Here is a 17,247-nt window from a genome sequence, read left to right on the forward strand (position 1 = left end):
CGCTGCGCCATCAGGGCTGCCCCCCTCCCCCTTTTTTAAAAGATTTTATTTATTTATTCATAGACACAGAGAGAGAGAGGCAGAGACACAGTATGTCAGTTAGTTAAACACACTGTAGGCTCTCAAGAGTGGTGCTGCCAGCAGGGAAGGAAAGTCACATGCACAATATTTATATATCCCAGTCAAGATAAATCACCTTGTTTTCCATGGTGAAAGTAATTAAAGTATCACCATGTGGTTATTGGATATTCTTGAGAGATGGTTCCATATATATGGCTCAACATTGATTGGTCTCTGTTAGTAGTAGTTTGGGTATTTGACAGTGTAGTAGTCTTCAGTCAATGCTCCTATTGTGCTAGCTTTGGCTGATGATTGAGCAGGGAGTGGTGGCAATGATGGAGACTGGCTGTTGTCAACTGGAAGAGCCATTCTCTCTAATTGGTTGTTTAGCACCTCTTCTATAGTGACTATTTTGGTTGTCCTTAATCTGCCATATAAAAATTTTCATATTTCATAGCCTCTCTGTTTAGCCCCTCCACATACTTCCTCCTCTGATCCCTTGTCCCCAATCTAATCTTTCTCTGTACAGACTGTGACTAACCAGCCAGGCCATTTGCTTCTACCCATGAGATTTATACCTGCTTCTCTTCCCACACAAAGTAGCTGACTTAGTGGGAGAAGTTTTCTTCCTGCTGCCTATTCAGATCACTCCTGAAAGTATTACAGCAATAGTTTACTTCTGGTTTGCCCTCATATAGTTATTCGTGAGTTAGACTTGATATTTCTACCTCTCAAGGTGGCCACAAAGGGTCTCCTCATATGGTCATAGGTATGACCTGAGGAGGAGGCACTAGTGTGGATATAGTAGGTAGCATGGGAATCTGGAAAAGCTGCCCTTCAGGCTTAATTGTGCCCTTTGGCCCTGATTACATCCAGTTTGGGATATACTACATCCATTTTAGAGTGGACTGCTCCTAGGCCTGCTTGAATTTATGGGTTCTTACCTCATTGTCAGTACATGTCCCCTGGACTCTATATCTGCCAGATCCTAATATTTTTGTGGCTAACTCTGTGTTGCAGATGGCATGGCCTGGATCCCCATCACCAAGGATCAACTTTGGGACTCTCCTATTGGAGCTTACCACAGATTCTACACAGTATATTTTCTTCCACAGATACCTCTAATGATGTGAGAAACAAAGGCAGAAGGAAATGTAGATAAAACTAAATGTCCATATAACCTACAGCCCATTGGCACATACTTGAGGCAAGCAGAGTATCCTGTTCCTCCAGGAAGCTAGCAAATGTCCTAATGCTTTGCTAGAGAGAAAAACAACCTATGCTTGACAATAGCAAGGCCTCTAGTATTCTGTGAGTCTTCTTTAGCATATGAAAATCCTTTTGGAACTTCCCTTTACTTCCTCCAACCCCAAAGTATATAATCAATTGTCCCTCACAGTCCTGGGGCAACAGCTCTTTCTGCCCACAGGTCCTATCCCCATGCATTAATAAAACCATCATTTTGCACCAAATGTTTCTTTCTTGATCATTGGCTCTGGACCCGATCAAACTTCACCAACATACCAAAACTACATCACTAATACTATAGGATCTTCCATGTTGCATGACCAAAGTAGCAGAGTAGCAGAGTAGCTTCCACCACAGACTAGATCCACTAGATCCATTAGATACTACTCAAGTATGGCAAACTTCCATGTTATTCAGAGAAGTAATCACAAGCAAGAAATCTGCTGCTTCCAGAAACCATAGAGATTTATGAAACTGGACTTTCATTTTTTTTTTTTAGCACAGGTATACATTTAAATAATTTGTTCTTTCCTTTGGAGTAGATGTCCTCTCATATTCCTGGGCCCTTATGAACTTCAATGACGTGTTAGATTCTTGAATATTTATGTAATTTATTTCCCACCTTTTGGAACTCATGTCTCTTACCAAGGCTTCCAATATACATACCACTTCTTGCTCTTCTGGCCTTATATAATATCATCAAAATAGAGAACTAATGTGATGATCTGCAGAATAGCCAGATAGTCCAAATCCAAGTCCCTCTGGACTATATATGATAGTGAGTGGGAATGTTAACATAGCCCATGAACAAAACCATAAATGTATATACTTTAGTTATTCACCCCAAGTGAATATGAACTATTTTTGTTCCTTCTTCCAGACTGGGATAGAACTAAATAAGATCAAGCTTATTAATCTGCTCTAGCAAATACATCATAGTTGGCACAGCAGCTACCCACAGTTTGAGCTACTAATTAGTTATATTTGCAGTATTACAATGCTCTCTAGAATTTATCTCATATTTTCAGGGATCAGAATGAGAGAGACATATGATATCACCAGCTAGCATTATATAGACTTTAAAGAGAGATGCTAATTCCTGCCATTGTTCCTGGAGAGAAATGTTTTTTAATTACTCCTTGTCTTGTTGTAAGGGCAGATTCTGAAATTTCTATCTGACCTTCCCCAACCATAGCTTTTATTCCAAGGCTAAGGAATAAATGTGGGAGTTGCCCTGGATAATTCTCATGTTTACATATGATGAGGTCATACAGAGACACTCCAAATTCCCATTCATTGTCTCATAAATGATTGCTGGATTGTTTGTTCTTATTGATCAATCAGAACAAAATGTTTATTGACAAAATTCTCCTTTATAGGATCTTCACCCTTCAGCCTACATGAGCACTGGAAATGGAAAGTCTCTCCTTAACACCCTCCTCCACTTGTCCTGTCAACTGATCTCAGGGGAAACATCAACTGTCTGGTCAAGCCATCCTCTCACCCCAATCTTCCACACTCAGTTCCTTCTAGCTTTGTTTACTCGTCTCTAGAAAAAGAAAGCTCTTTTCTACTTGAACTCTGAGATGCTTGTAGATCTCATATTTGGAACCTTCTCCCTATTGTAAATTCTTGTACCCTAAAAGCAAGAATGCCTCTCCTCTTATGGAAATGCACTTGTTGAATACAGTGTCTTCTTTATTTACATTTGGATTTTTTTTTATTTGACACCCTTATTTTTCAAATGGTTCCAGGTCAGAAAGCTGGTCCATAAAATGGACAAAAGATCATGTCACCTTAGTGGCCCTCAGTTTCATGATCATCTACCCTTGATTTATTTTTGTTGTATACAAAATATCAATATATTTGTTGATACCCTATTTGTTTCCCCCAGAGAAACTTTGTTCTGTTAATATCTCCATAGCTCTCCTGGGTCAGGGCCATCTGGTTAGAATTGTGAACTTATCACTAATTATATAATTGCATCCACCTTACTTGTGATGATTAAATGCTACCACCTGCCCTCTTCAGTTTTGACATCCTGTCATTGCCATTGAAATCAGAAAGGCAAGTTTTCAATAGCATCTCTCATCATTTGCCCTGAATTAAGATGACAGGCACTGCTGAGCTTCTCATTGATTCTGAGGCCCCTTTCCTGAGCGCATTCTTTATTATTTTGGTAAACAGAATGTCCTACAGGCCTTCCCATGAGACGTTTATCCACTCTAGTATGTCCAATTCTCCGAAATTTTAAAAATCTCTTTTTCTACCATATTTCAAACAATTCTGGCATTTCTACTTCATTTAGTCTGGCACTATTGCTTCTAAAAGTAATCTAGAGCCATAGTAGTGGGTTCATTGCAAAGGTATAGAATTCTATATCAGAACACAATGCTAACATACTGACAGGATTTCCACAAGCAACTTTATATTTCAACACCTTTGTTCCAACAGCCTTAGTATTCAGTCCTATATATTCTCTTCTAGCTACTGCTGGTATTTATTGGCTAGGTGCTACAGCTCCTTTCAGTTATAAATCCTCTCTTTTTATAGCAAGCCCATCCCCAACATTTACCTGGCTGGACTGTGTTATTGGTTTTGTGGACAAGAAGAGGATGAAAGCAGAAAGGACACATGTGTTGCTTTCAGGGTAGTCTCTGCCTCACCTTCAAGCAAGGGAGTCACCACCCTTTAACAGAGAGCAGTGCACAGAGAATTCAGGGAAGTCTGAGCATTCAAGACTTTCTAGTATGTCCATCCAGATGTTTCTATTCCAAATATTAGCGTCTCACTCCTTTCCTATTCTCACCTTAGTGGAGCAGCCTTGCCTAGGTTAAGATTTTAATCTTCTCTGGAACTCTGCTACTCTTGTTATGTGCTAGACCCTCGGCTTTCTATTTTCTGCCCTCTAGCTGCAAGAAGTGAAAGTTCTGTTTTGTGCTTCCAATGAGGCATGTTGGTGCTCACAATTTGCCCTAAATTTACAATTAATTACTCTGAGCCTTTCTTTGTCTTTCTCCTATAAATAGCCTTGAACAATAGACATCTAATTCCATAGTTCTTATAATTACTGCATCCCCCATATCTCTCAAATGCCTGAGATAGTGAGCCCTCCAGTGCATCCTCTACAAAAGACTGACAAAAATATGGCATTAAAATTAGCAAAAGCTTTAATAGCTGCACAGGAGCATCATATCAGAGGCTTCTGATGCTCTACATCTCAGCAGCGATGTGGTTCTCACTACTAGCTGGATGGTGAGTGTTCAGCTGAACTCTTAAAGTACAACTTTTTTGTTACAACATACTATAAGTTTGAGTCTTTGGGAAACAGCTACTAAGACAGAATCCCTTGTGTAAAGGTGAATTGTATAATTTACTGACAAAACACACATTCTGACAAATTTAAAAGTACGGACTCATATAAAGTATATGTTCTCACAACACAAAAAAATTAAACTGGAAGCTATTAAGAGAAGGATATCTGGAAAATCCCCAAACAACACATTTCTAAGTATCCCTGGATCAAAATCTCAAGGGAAATTAAATATATTTTGAACTAAATGTGTTGAAAGTAGCAAAAGCAGGGCTTAAAAGAAAATTTATAACATTAAGTGCATATGTTTGAAAAGAAAAAATTATAATCAATAACCTCAGCTTCCACTTTAGGATGTTAGAAAAAGACGAATAAATTAAACTAAAGCAAGCAGAAGAAAAGGCATAATAAAAATTAAACTAAAAATCAATGAAATTAAAATAGAAAAACAATAGAAAAATGTAACAAGTTAAAGCTTATTCTTTTAAAAGATTATTAAACTTGATAAACCCATAGCCAAGCCAATCAAGAAAAAGAGAGGGCACAAATTACCAATAAGACATGAAAGAATGGTCATCACTACTGATCCAATGGATAGGATGATAAAGAAATACTCTGAACAATTGTGTCCACAAACTTAATGTAAGTGAAACAGACTAATACCTTAAAAGAGATAAGCAACAGAGATTTGCAGTACAAATAGATAAGCTAAGTAGGAATTTTAACATTAAGTAAGCTGAATTGATAATTAATAATCCTCCAAAAAAGAAAGCATTAAACTCAGTTAGTTTCACTGTTGATTTCTACCAAACATTTGAGAAAGAAATAGTATCAGTTCTCCACAATCTCTTGATGCAAATAGAAGCAGAGGGAGTACTTTTCTAGTTCATTTTATGAGATCAGCATTATTGTAATACCAAAATCACATACAGCATTTATAAGGAAGTACAGACCAATCTCTCATGAACAAAGATGCACAAATCATCAGCAAAATATTATAAAACTGAGCATAGTAGTGCATTAATAATAGAACACATCCAAGGAGGATTTATTCCTGACACAAGGCTGGTTTGACATTCGATAATCAACCAACCTAATCAATCACACTAACAGGATAATGAAGAAAAATCATAATCTCACATCAGTTGGCTAAAAAATTGAAAATATGCAAAACTCATTTATGATAAAAACTCTCAGTAAACTACTAAGGAAACTGAGAAGAGAGGAAACTTCTTCAGCTCAATGAAGAATATCTATAAAAACCTCCAACTCATAATTAATATGAGAAATTAGATGTTCTCCCCCTAAGACTTAAAATAAGGCAAAGATATCCCCTCTTATTATTCCTATTTAATATCATACTAGAAGTCCTACCTAGTGATTGAAACATACATGCATACATAAATTGAATAAAATGTAAACAAACTGTGAAGAAAAATTAAAATTATCTTTATTTGCAGATGGCATGACTCTCTAGGTAGAAAAATATATAGAGACAAATTCCTGGAACTAACAAATATATTCCTGAGTATACTATCTCAGTGCACAATGTCTATATACTAGAGTCTATTACTTTCCAGTACACTGACAATTAGCAGTTTGAATTTTAAGTTTTAAAAAATCAATACATTTAAAATAGGACTTAAAAAAATAAATACGTATTAAGTTTAACCAAATAAGTGCAGGTTTTGTACACAGGAAATTATAAAACATTGATAAACAAAATCAAAGATGATCTAAATAAATGAGATACTGTGTAATATAGATGGAAAGACTCAATATTTATATTCATTAAGTAAGTTACTGTCATATTCATAATAGTGAAATTTTGAATGCAATCAAATATTATGAGGATTAAGAAGGAAAATGGTTCAGGTATGTATGAGACTTTCATGTTTGCAAAGAATTCATAATGGCAGGATGAAACATCATAATTAAAGGGGAAATTTACAAAATTGTACATCTTCTTGGGATCTCAAATGATGCATTGAAAAAAGTATGTAAGGAAATACAGAAAAATATTAAGACTCAATACTTTTAAAATGTCAGTTCTCCCTAACTTGATCTAGCAATTACATGCAACCCCATCAGAATCCCAGCAAGCTATTTTGTAGATAGTTTGTAGTTTGCATAACAGCAATCTAGTTAGTACAGAAAGGATAGACTTGCAATAAATGGCACAAGAACAATTGGATATCCATATACAAAAAAAAAAAAAAGAAAGAAAGAAAGAAAAAAGGAAGGGAGGGAAGGAGAAAGGAGGGAAAGAAAGAAGGACCCTACAGTCCAGCAATTCCATTTATAAGAATCTGAAGCAATGATGTCCAATCCTGGAATTGTATCAGAATGACTTGATGAACTTATAAAAATAGCAGTCTTCCATAACATCCTATTAATACAAAATCTCTGATCATGGGGCTTAGTCATTAGAATTATTTAATTTTGATGTGTGAAAAGAGACAGGCATTATTGTAGCATTTTGATAATGCTGAAAAAAATGGAAAACAGATGAATGTCTAAATATAAGCAATGATAAACATAATTTTGGTTTACTCAGTCACTGGGGTATCATGCATCAATTAAAATAAGTAAATGAAAGTTACATTCATCAATGTGGCTAACTCTCAAAAATGTAACATTAACTGAAAAAGCAAGTCACAAAATATATGTACCATTTATTTATTTGTTTATTTTAATTTTTAAAAGGATTTTATTTATTTATCCATAAGAGACACAGAGGGAGAGGCAGAGACATAGACAGAGGAAGAAGCAGGCTCCCTGCTAGGAGTCTGATGCAGGACTAGGCATCCTGAAATGTACCATTTACTGAACAAAAATATTTTTTTGTGGATACTATATATGTATAAAATAATAAAAACTAGTCAGAAAATTTTAAAAATGGTCAGAATAATAGTTATGTCAGAATAACTATTACACTGGAAGTATAAGGAAATATAAGAATGGTAATCGATACAGTACACAGGTGATATGACTTATTTGCAACACTGTACTAGTTTCTAAAAAATTCAATTAAAATTTGAAAAGATATTAAAGTTCAACAAATCTAGATGCTAAACACAAGAGTGTACTTTATATCTGTTACATAAAGGTTGGTAATAAACACACGGCATTCTTTATATTTTACACACCTGAGTGTTTTCATGCACACACACACAAAACCATTCAGATTCAACACAAAGTTTCTGAACTGGATAATGAGACAAATATATTTGGTGAGGGAATGGCAGGTGGATAGAAAATGGGTTACAAAATGTTAAAGCTATCATTAGGGAGGCATAAGTGTACAGTAAAGTGAAGGAAAATCAGAGCTTTCCATAGAAATCAGGCATTTGTACCATTTTCTAATAACCGAAATAGCAATCTGCTCTCAAATCAGAATAGATGATAATATATATACAAAGTAAAATCAAGGAAAAAGTTTATGTTATGCAAACAGTACTATTTTGTGATTTTCTAAAAACAGCTCCAAAGAACACTGCACAGAGTGAGATAGCTAGATGTTTCAAACAAAGATGAAATCAATGACTATTGGTTGAAATGAGAAAATAAAAAGTTGAAATCTGAATTCTAGGCAGCCCCCGGGGCCCAGTGGTTTAACACCGCCTTCAGCCCAACGTGTGATCCTGGAGACCCGGGATGGAGTCCCAAGTCAGGCACCCTGCATGGAGCCTGCTTCTCCCTCTGCCTGTGTCTCTCATGAATAAATAAATAAAATCCTTAGGGAAAAAAAAAAAGAAATCTGAATTCCTTAAATCAAAGGTAGATTTTTGTCTCAGAATAACCCAATAATCTCATGGTAAATGTTAATAAAACACAAAAATTGAATAATTTTAAACAAAAATATTATGTATTTCCTACCACTGAAGTCTTTGAGAATGATTTACTTCCTGGTTTTTGTTGTACTCTAATGACAATATTGCACATATCTTTTAAATAAAAAAATACTATAATAATAAAAAACTCTAATAATGAAATAGATGAATAAATACATAAGAGAGAAGTAAAAATTAGGGGAGAAGTAAAAATTAGGGGCTAGAAAAATATCTCCCTAACAGACTAACAGGAAAAAAGGAGGCTTTCAGATGAAAACATTAAAGAACTTTAAATAAAATAACACACAGAAATGGTTAGTAGAAAAAAAAACCACAAACCTAAGACAAAAGCTTCAGTGACTTGCCTACCTGGAAAAAACCCAAGCACAGGTTGCAACTTCAGATACTGTACATTAATATATAATTTTAATATGCAGCCCAATGGAAACTAATTTGCATGCTATAATTACCTTTCCAACTGTCTTTCATGAGATAAATACTCAGCCATTAACAAACTTTAATGTATCACATATTTTTACTAAATAAATTTGCTTTATGATATTGCTTAATCTTTCTAAGGAAATGGCAAAACCCCCTTATGCTTCATTAAGCACAAAGAATTGGGAATATTTGAAGTTTTGATTCTAGTGTGAAATAATACTTCATAGCAGTAGCTAAATTAATGACATTGCTTTTCAAATAGCTTCTACACAATAACTCTCATCTTATTAAAATTATTAACTTTAGTTAAATTAGGTCTTGGCTTATGTGAAGCTAGCTTCGTGATAATCAAGATGAGAAATGACAGGGACACAGGAAGTGCGGAGGGTGATTAATGTTTATACTGAAGTCATCTTCTGATATTTAGTCCCTATCATTTCTGAGAAAGGTAGGGAATCAATCCTTTTATATATAAATAGAAATGAAAAATAATTACATTCCTCATCCTTTAGAAGAAACTCATAAACTTTCAGATACATATATGTATACATATACATATATACATATATATATATATATATATACTGGAGAAAAAATAAAAATAAAAAAACAAATGTAAGCCTGAGTGAAAAGTTATTTTCAAGAGGCACAAATGAGGGATATTAGGACCTTTAGATATGAATATAAATGACAAGCACCTGGCATAGAATGTAAAAGGAGCAATATTTTGACAAATTCTTGCCTGCTTGATATGTGATCTGCTATACAATCTGATGTCTTTGCTTTTCCACACGAATCTGTACTACTGAGGTCCCAGTACTGTGCACAATCTGTGTGCTGGCTCAGACAATGGAGTCTCTATTGACAATTAACTAACATGGATTCCCACCTCCCATCTTCACCTTTGTGCTCATATGACATGATCCTCTCCACTTTCTTCACAGGGTGAAGTTTTCCTATGCTCTAATGTTGAACTCAAATACCAATTATTCTAAATGCTTTTCCAATTACTCCTATGTATAAGAAATCTTACTTTCCTGTGGATCGTAACAATTTGTTTTTATTTACCTTATTATTCCTGTCAGCCACCAGGCCACTGCACAGTATGTAAGTGTTAAATAAATAAATTTTAATAGAATGAGGTATTTTAATTAGCAAAATATATTTTTATTTGAGGTTAAAAGTACAAAAACAATACATAAAATCATTTTCTGTATGTACCCCAGAATTACAATTGTTTTTATATAGTATAAATATATTATACAGAAATTTATATCTCCCATTGACATAAACTATTAAGAAGTATTTGCTCTTTCACATTAGTTACAGTTTATTAAATGAATAAGAAGGAGCAGAGAAACTGAAGGTAATTTACAACGAATATGACTTTATATTTTATACTTAAGAAATGATATGGTTAAGCAAAAAGCAAAACAAAACAAAACAAAAAAACAAAACAAAACAAAAAAAACCCCAACCTGTGTTTTTAGGTCAGTCATTTGAAGATAGTCATGAATAGTGAGGTCCATCTCTAATTTTTTAATGTTTATTTTGGCTAGTTTGTCTCTATTTATGTTTTAAGGAAACCAGCCATTGGAATTGACTTCAGAATCTTCAACAAGCTATAGCTTTGGGGAGACTATTTTCTTTTTTGTATGACTATATATTTTAAAAATCTACTTATTGGGCAGCCTGGGTAGCTCAGTGGTTTAGCACCGCCTTCAGCCCAGGGTGTGATCCTGGAGACCTGGGATCGAGTCCCACTTCTGGCTCCATGCATGGAGCCTGCTTCTCCCTCTGCCTGTGTCTCTGCCTCTCTTTCTCTCTGTATCTCTCATGAATAAATAAATAAAATCTTAAAAAAAAATAAATAAAAATAAAATAAAAATAAAAATCTACTTATTAAAGCAAAGAGTCAGAGGAAATAAGGAATGTAAGGAAAAGTTCAGCACCACTTCTCTTTAGGTACAGAAAGGAGAAAGAAAGATGAAGAGATTTCAAAAAAGATATACCCACCCAAGTTGTGGCTCTACCTAATATCCTGGATTCCCTCTGCTGGAGCAGGTTGCAAATCATTTGTGTAAAGAGATGCTTTTATTAATTTGCTTTTATGCACTTTTATGCTTTTTCCTTCATTTTTGAAGGGTAAACTCTTTCACACTCAAAGCTATCTAATATCATGGTTATTTCTTCTACACTATAATAGATGAGTATAGTGCTGAGATTAATAAGGGAGATCCCGGAAACATACCACCTACATTGATTCCTGAGTGTGCCCACTCCAGGTCTGTGATATTACCCAATAATGATTTAAAATTGTGCCAAAATTAGGGTCAAATCTTCTACTGATCTCCCTCCTGCTTCAAGAATGTTCTTTTAAAAATTTATGTCTGATATCCAGTGAAGATATAACAGACAATTCATACTTTGATACCCTACTTTGCCTCAAACACTTAGCAACCATATATAAAATATGAAAAAAAAAAACAAAGAAGCACATCATCATAAACAAATAAAGGTAAATGTCTTCTGGTATTGTAAAATGGACAAGGATTGCAAAGCACTGAGAGGGATTCATGGGTCTCCTGGTTTTCAGACATGACAGCAGACAACGAATTTGTGTTATTGTTGATGGTTACTGAGAGAAGGACTTTATAGAAAGTTGTGGCAAAGATATTAATCCGTCCTTACAAATGGGCATTAAATAAAGCTCTCGACTAGTTTCTTAGCCTTTGTTTATATCTTCAGCGTAAGCACAGGACAGGAAGCTACAAATACTCTTATAAGATCTGACTCTATATTGGAATTGGAGATGTAAAATGAAGGCAAACAAGATAATCTGAAAAATCCTCCTACTTTAACAATCCTCAGAAATGCTGGATTACTACATAACATATATCCTTCAAAACACATTCTCTCTCTTTGTGTCTTTTCTGTCTCTCTTTCTTATATACACACAAACACGCACACACACACACACACACACACACACACACTTGGAGATCCCCAGGAAATGAAATAGAAACATAGAGATGGAAATCAGGAGAGTAGTAAAATTATTTGGGAGGTGATACTCTGCTTTTTTAAAAATAGTGTTTAAATTGCTATATGATCTATATATTATTTTTAAAATTTATTTATTTATTAGGGAGAGAGAGAGCAGGCATGAGTGGGAAGGGAAAAGGGAGAGGGAAAAGAAATCTCAAGCAGACTCTGTACTGAGCACAGAGCCTGAGGCTGGGCTGGATCTCACAACCTTGAGATTAGGACCTGAGCCAAAACCAAGAGTCAAGTGCTCAACAGACTGTGCCATCCAGGCACTCTGTCTATATTCTTAGTTACATTGACTACAGAAGAGGTAGGGAGAAAGGCTTATACCTTCCTAAAATAGACACCAAGAACTGAATTTCCCATATAAAGTTGGAAAACCCCTCCCCCAAAGGTTTAAACCCTTAGGTTTGAATAAATTCCCTAGATGAAAAAATTAACCACCAGGAAAGACATTGCAACTATTTTTGTCTATCTTGGTCTAGGCTTTGTATGAGAAAAAGATCTCCAAGAATTAATAAACACAAACTTCAAATAGGTTTGTGGATTGGAGTTATACTACATGTGTGATCAGAAAATCCAAAGCTGAAGACTAGCTTGACAGATACCAAAATTTATATTTGCAAATTCCTTCTGGAAGAGTATGTTCTTAGTTTAGGTCTTACAGACTTGACAAGATGGATTTCAAAAGAAAATAAGTCTGAAATCCTACACAAGACAATCTAAGCAGGTTTCAGAAGAGACAAATAACAGAATTAAAATATGAAAGAATTGTATTATAGTAATTAGATATAATATTAAAAGTAGGTTAAAATATTATTTAAGGTTACACATGAGGGGAATAGCATACAGATAAAAAGATACAGGGATTTTCAACTAAGGGATTTGAAAAATAATCAAATATAATTTTTAGGAATCATTAAAAACCAAAAACCTGTTGGTTAGCAGATTAGTCATTGCTAAAAAGTAAATTAGTGAACTCAAGGAATAAAAGATAAACAATGCTACAATAAAAGACAAAAAAAGAAAGACATATGGGAGGAAAAATTAACAAGGCCGCAGAATAATACGGTATAAAATAGGTCTCATTCAATTAGTAAACAAAAGAAATACATTTAAAATAATCACTGGTAGAGAAGGATTTGCAATTTTGGTAGTTACTTTCTGCTTGTTCTATAGTTATTTTGTCACTCATTTCCCCTTTTGTTAACTTCCTTTTTTGTTTCATTGTTTTTATATTGATATGCTTTAATTATTTTCTTTTGTTAATTTGTATAGAGACACACACAATGGAATATTATTCAGTCATAAAAAGGTAAATCCTGCCATTTCCAACATAGATGGAACTTAAGGAATCATGCTAAGTGACTTAAGTCAGAAAGAGAAAGATACTGTATAAATCTCCCTTTCTGGGAAGGTTGTGTCAGGATGTTGCACTGGTTTGTGTTACTAAAGCTGGGTATATTCCGAAACAAAACCATTCCAATCCCTCTAAAAGTCCCATAGGCATTTTCCATAAAGACAGAAAAGATAATTCCAAAACTTATATGTAATTCAGAAGGCCACTGACAGAAAAAAAAAAAAAAAAACTTAAAAAAAAGAATAAACCTGGAAGCATCACACTTCTTCAGTTCAATATCTATTTTAAACTATAGTAATTTAAACAGACTGATGCTGGAATAAAGTAGACATTTAGACCCACGGAACGAGAGCCCAGAAATAAAGTCATGCAAAAAAAGTCAACTGAAATTCACACAGGTGCTAGGAATATGCTGGGAAAAGGAAAGTCTCTTATGGATATTGTTGGGAAAACTGGTATCCACATGTGAAAGAATGAAGTTGGACTCTTTACAAATGTATACAAGAATTAATTCAAAACAGATTAAGCAGTTAAACTTAAGATTGAAACTGTATGACTTACAGGAGAAAACATAGGGGGAAATCTTCATTTCATTGGTCTTGACAATGAGTTCATGGATATAATACCAAAAGTACAAACAACAAAAGCTAAATAGATACATGAAACTATATCAAACTAAAATGTTTCTGCATAGTGAAGGATACAATCAATAGAGTATAAAGGCAACCTATAGAATAGGAGAAAATATTAGCAAACCATAGATCTATTATGGTGTTAATTTCCAAAACACCTAAGGAACTCCTACAATTTAATAGCAACAAAGTGAACTCAGTTGGAAAAAAAAAAAAAAAAAGCAAGGAAAGGGACTGAATAAACATTTCTCTAAAGAAGACATACAAATGGTCAACAAGTATACGGGAAGATGCTCAACATCACTAAACATCAGGAAAAAGAAAGCCAAGTCACAATGAGATATCACTTCATACCTATTAGAAGAGCTATTATCCCCAAAACAAAAGACAGTAAATGTTGTTGAAGTTGCGGAGAAATTGGAAATTTTATGCACCGTTGGTGTGAATGCCAAATGATGCAGCCAGTCTGAAAAACAGGACAGAGATTCTTCAAAAAATTAAAAATAGAATTGCCATGTAATCCAACAACTTCACTTCTTGGCATTTATTCAAAAAAACTGAAATCAAGATCTTAGCACTCCATGTTCATTGCAGCACTATTCACAATAGCCAAAATGTAAAGCAATTTAAATATCCACGAACCAATGAATGGATTAAAAGCATGGTATATATGTAAGAGGGAATATTATTCAGCCTTGGATAAGAAGGAAATCCTGGCATATATAACGACATGGATGAACCTGGAGGCCCTTACACTGAGTGAAATCAGCCAGTCATAGGAGAATGAATACTGGGGGGAGGAGCAAGATGGTGGAAGAGTAGGGTCCCCAAATCACCTGTCTCCACCAAATTACCTAGAAAACCTTCAAATTATCCTGAAAATCTATCAATTCGGCCTGAGATTTAAAGAGAGACCAGCTGGAATGCTACAGTGAGAAGAGTTCGCGCATCTATCGAGGTAGGAAGACAGGAAAAAAGAAATAAAGAAACAAAGGCCTCCAAGGGGGAGGGGCCCGCGAGGAGCCGGGCTGAGGCCGGGGCGAGTGTCCCCAGGACAGGAGAGCCCCGGCCCGGAGACGCAGGAGCTGCACCGACCTTCCCGGGGGAAAGGGGCTCGCGGGGAGTTGGAGCAGGACCCAGGAGGGCGGGGATGCCCTCGGGTTCCCTGAGACAGTAACAGCAACTGCGCGCCCAGGAGAGTGCACTGAGCTCCCTAAGGGCTGCAGCGCGCACGGCGGGACCCGGAGCAGCTCGGAGGGGCTCGGGCGGCAGCTCCGCGGAGGGGGCTGCGCGGCCCCGGGAGCAGCTCGGGGGGCTCGGGCAGAGGAAGAGGCTCTGTGCGGAGGGGCTGCGCGGTTCCAGGAGCAGCTCGGAGGGGCTCGGGCGGCGGCTCCGCGGAGGGGGCTGCGCGGCCCGGGAGCGCGAATCCAACAGCGCAGGCCCCGGAGCACAGGGCGCCGGGACACAGCCCAGGATCCCGCCTCCCCCGGGACAGGCAGAGGCCGGGAGGGCCCAGGACAGCAAGGACGCTCCTGCCCCAGCTGAGCAGATCAGCGGCCCCGCCCCGGAGCCTCCAGACCCTGCAGACGGAGAGCTCCGGAGTTCCTGCGGGGGCTGAATCCAGGTTTCCAGAGCTGGGCCCGCCACTGGGGCTGTTTATCCTGCAGCCTCACGGGGTAAACAACCCCCACTGAGCCCTGCACCAGGAGGGGCACAGCAGCTCCCCCAACTGCTAACACCTGAAAATCAGCACAACAGGCCCCTCCCCCAGAAGACCAGCTAGAAACAACTTCCAGGAGAAGCCAAGGGACTTAAAGAACACAGAATCAGAAGATACTCCCCGGTGGTTCTTTTTTTGTTTGTTTGTTTTTGTTTTTGTTTTTGTTTTTGTTTTGTTTTGCTTTTTGATTTGTTTCCTTCCCCCACCCCCTTTTTTTCTCCTTTCTTTTTCTTTCTCTTTTTCTTCTTTTTTTTTTTTTTCATTTTTTTTTCTTTTTTTCCCTTTTTTTTCTCTTTCTCTTTTCTTTCCTTCTTTCTCTCCTCTCTTTTTCTCTTTTTCCCAATACAACTTGCTTTTGGCCACTCTGCACTGAGCAAAATGACTAGAAGGAAAACCTCACCTCAAAAGAAAGAATCAGAAACAGTCCTCTCGCCCACAGAGTTACAAAATCTGGATTACAATTCAATGTCAGAAAGCCAATTCAGAAGCACTATTATACAGCTACTGGTGGCTCTAGAAAAAAGTATAAAGGACTCAAGAGACTTCATGACTGCAGAATTTAGAGCTAATCAGGCAGAAATTAAAAATCAATTGAATGAGATGCAATCCAAACTAGAAGTCCTAACGACGAGGGTTAACGAGGTGGAAGAACGAGTGAGTGACCTAGAAGACAAGTTGATAGCAAAGAGGGAAACTGAGGAAAAAAGAGACAAACAATTAAAAGACCATGAAGATAGATTAAGGGAAATAAACGACAGCCTGAGGAAGAAAAACCTACGTTTAATTGGGGTTCCCGAGGGCGCCGAAAGGGACAGAGGGCCAGAATATGTATTTGAACAAATTCTAGCTGAAAACTTTCCTAATCTGGGAAGGGAAACAGGCATTCAGATCCAGGAAATAGAGAGATTTCCCCCCCTAAAATCAATAAAAACCGTTCAACACCTCGACATTTAATTGTGAAGCTTGCAAATTCCAAAGATAAAGAGAAGATCCTTAAAGCAGCAAGAGACAAGAAATCCCTGACTTTTATGGGGAGGAGTATTAGGGTAACAGCAGACCTCTCCACAGAGACCTGGCAGGCCAGAAAGGGCTGGCAGGATATATTCAGGGTCCTAAATGAGAAGAACATGCAACCAAGAATACTTTATCCAGCAAGGCTCTCATTCAAAATGGAAGGAGAGATAAAGAGCTTCCAAGACAGGCAGCAACTAAAAGAATATGTGACCTCCAAACCAGCTCTGCAAGAAATTTTAAGGGGGACTCTTAAAATTCCCCTTTAAGAAGAAGTTCAGTGGAACAGTCCACAAAAACAAGGACTGAATAGATATCATGATGACACTAAACTCATATCTCTCAATAGTAACTCTGAATGTGAACGGGCTTAATGACCCCATCAAAAGGTGCAGGGTTTCAGACTGGATAAAAAAGCAGGACCCGTCTATTTGCTGTCTACAAGAGACTCATTTTAGACAGAAGGACACCTACAGCCTGAAAATAAAAGGTTGGAGAACCATTTACCATTCGAATGGTCCTCAAAAGAAAGCAGGGGTAGCCATCCTTATATCAGATAAACTAAAATTTACCCCAAAGAC

This window comes from Canis lupus, chromosome 6, assembly GCF_048164855.1.
Source record: "Canis lupus baileyi chromosome 6, mCanLup2.hap1, whole genome shotgun sequence".
Lineage (NCBI taxonomy): Eukaryota > Metazoa > Chordata > Mammalia > Carnivora > Canidae > Canis > Canis lupus.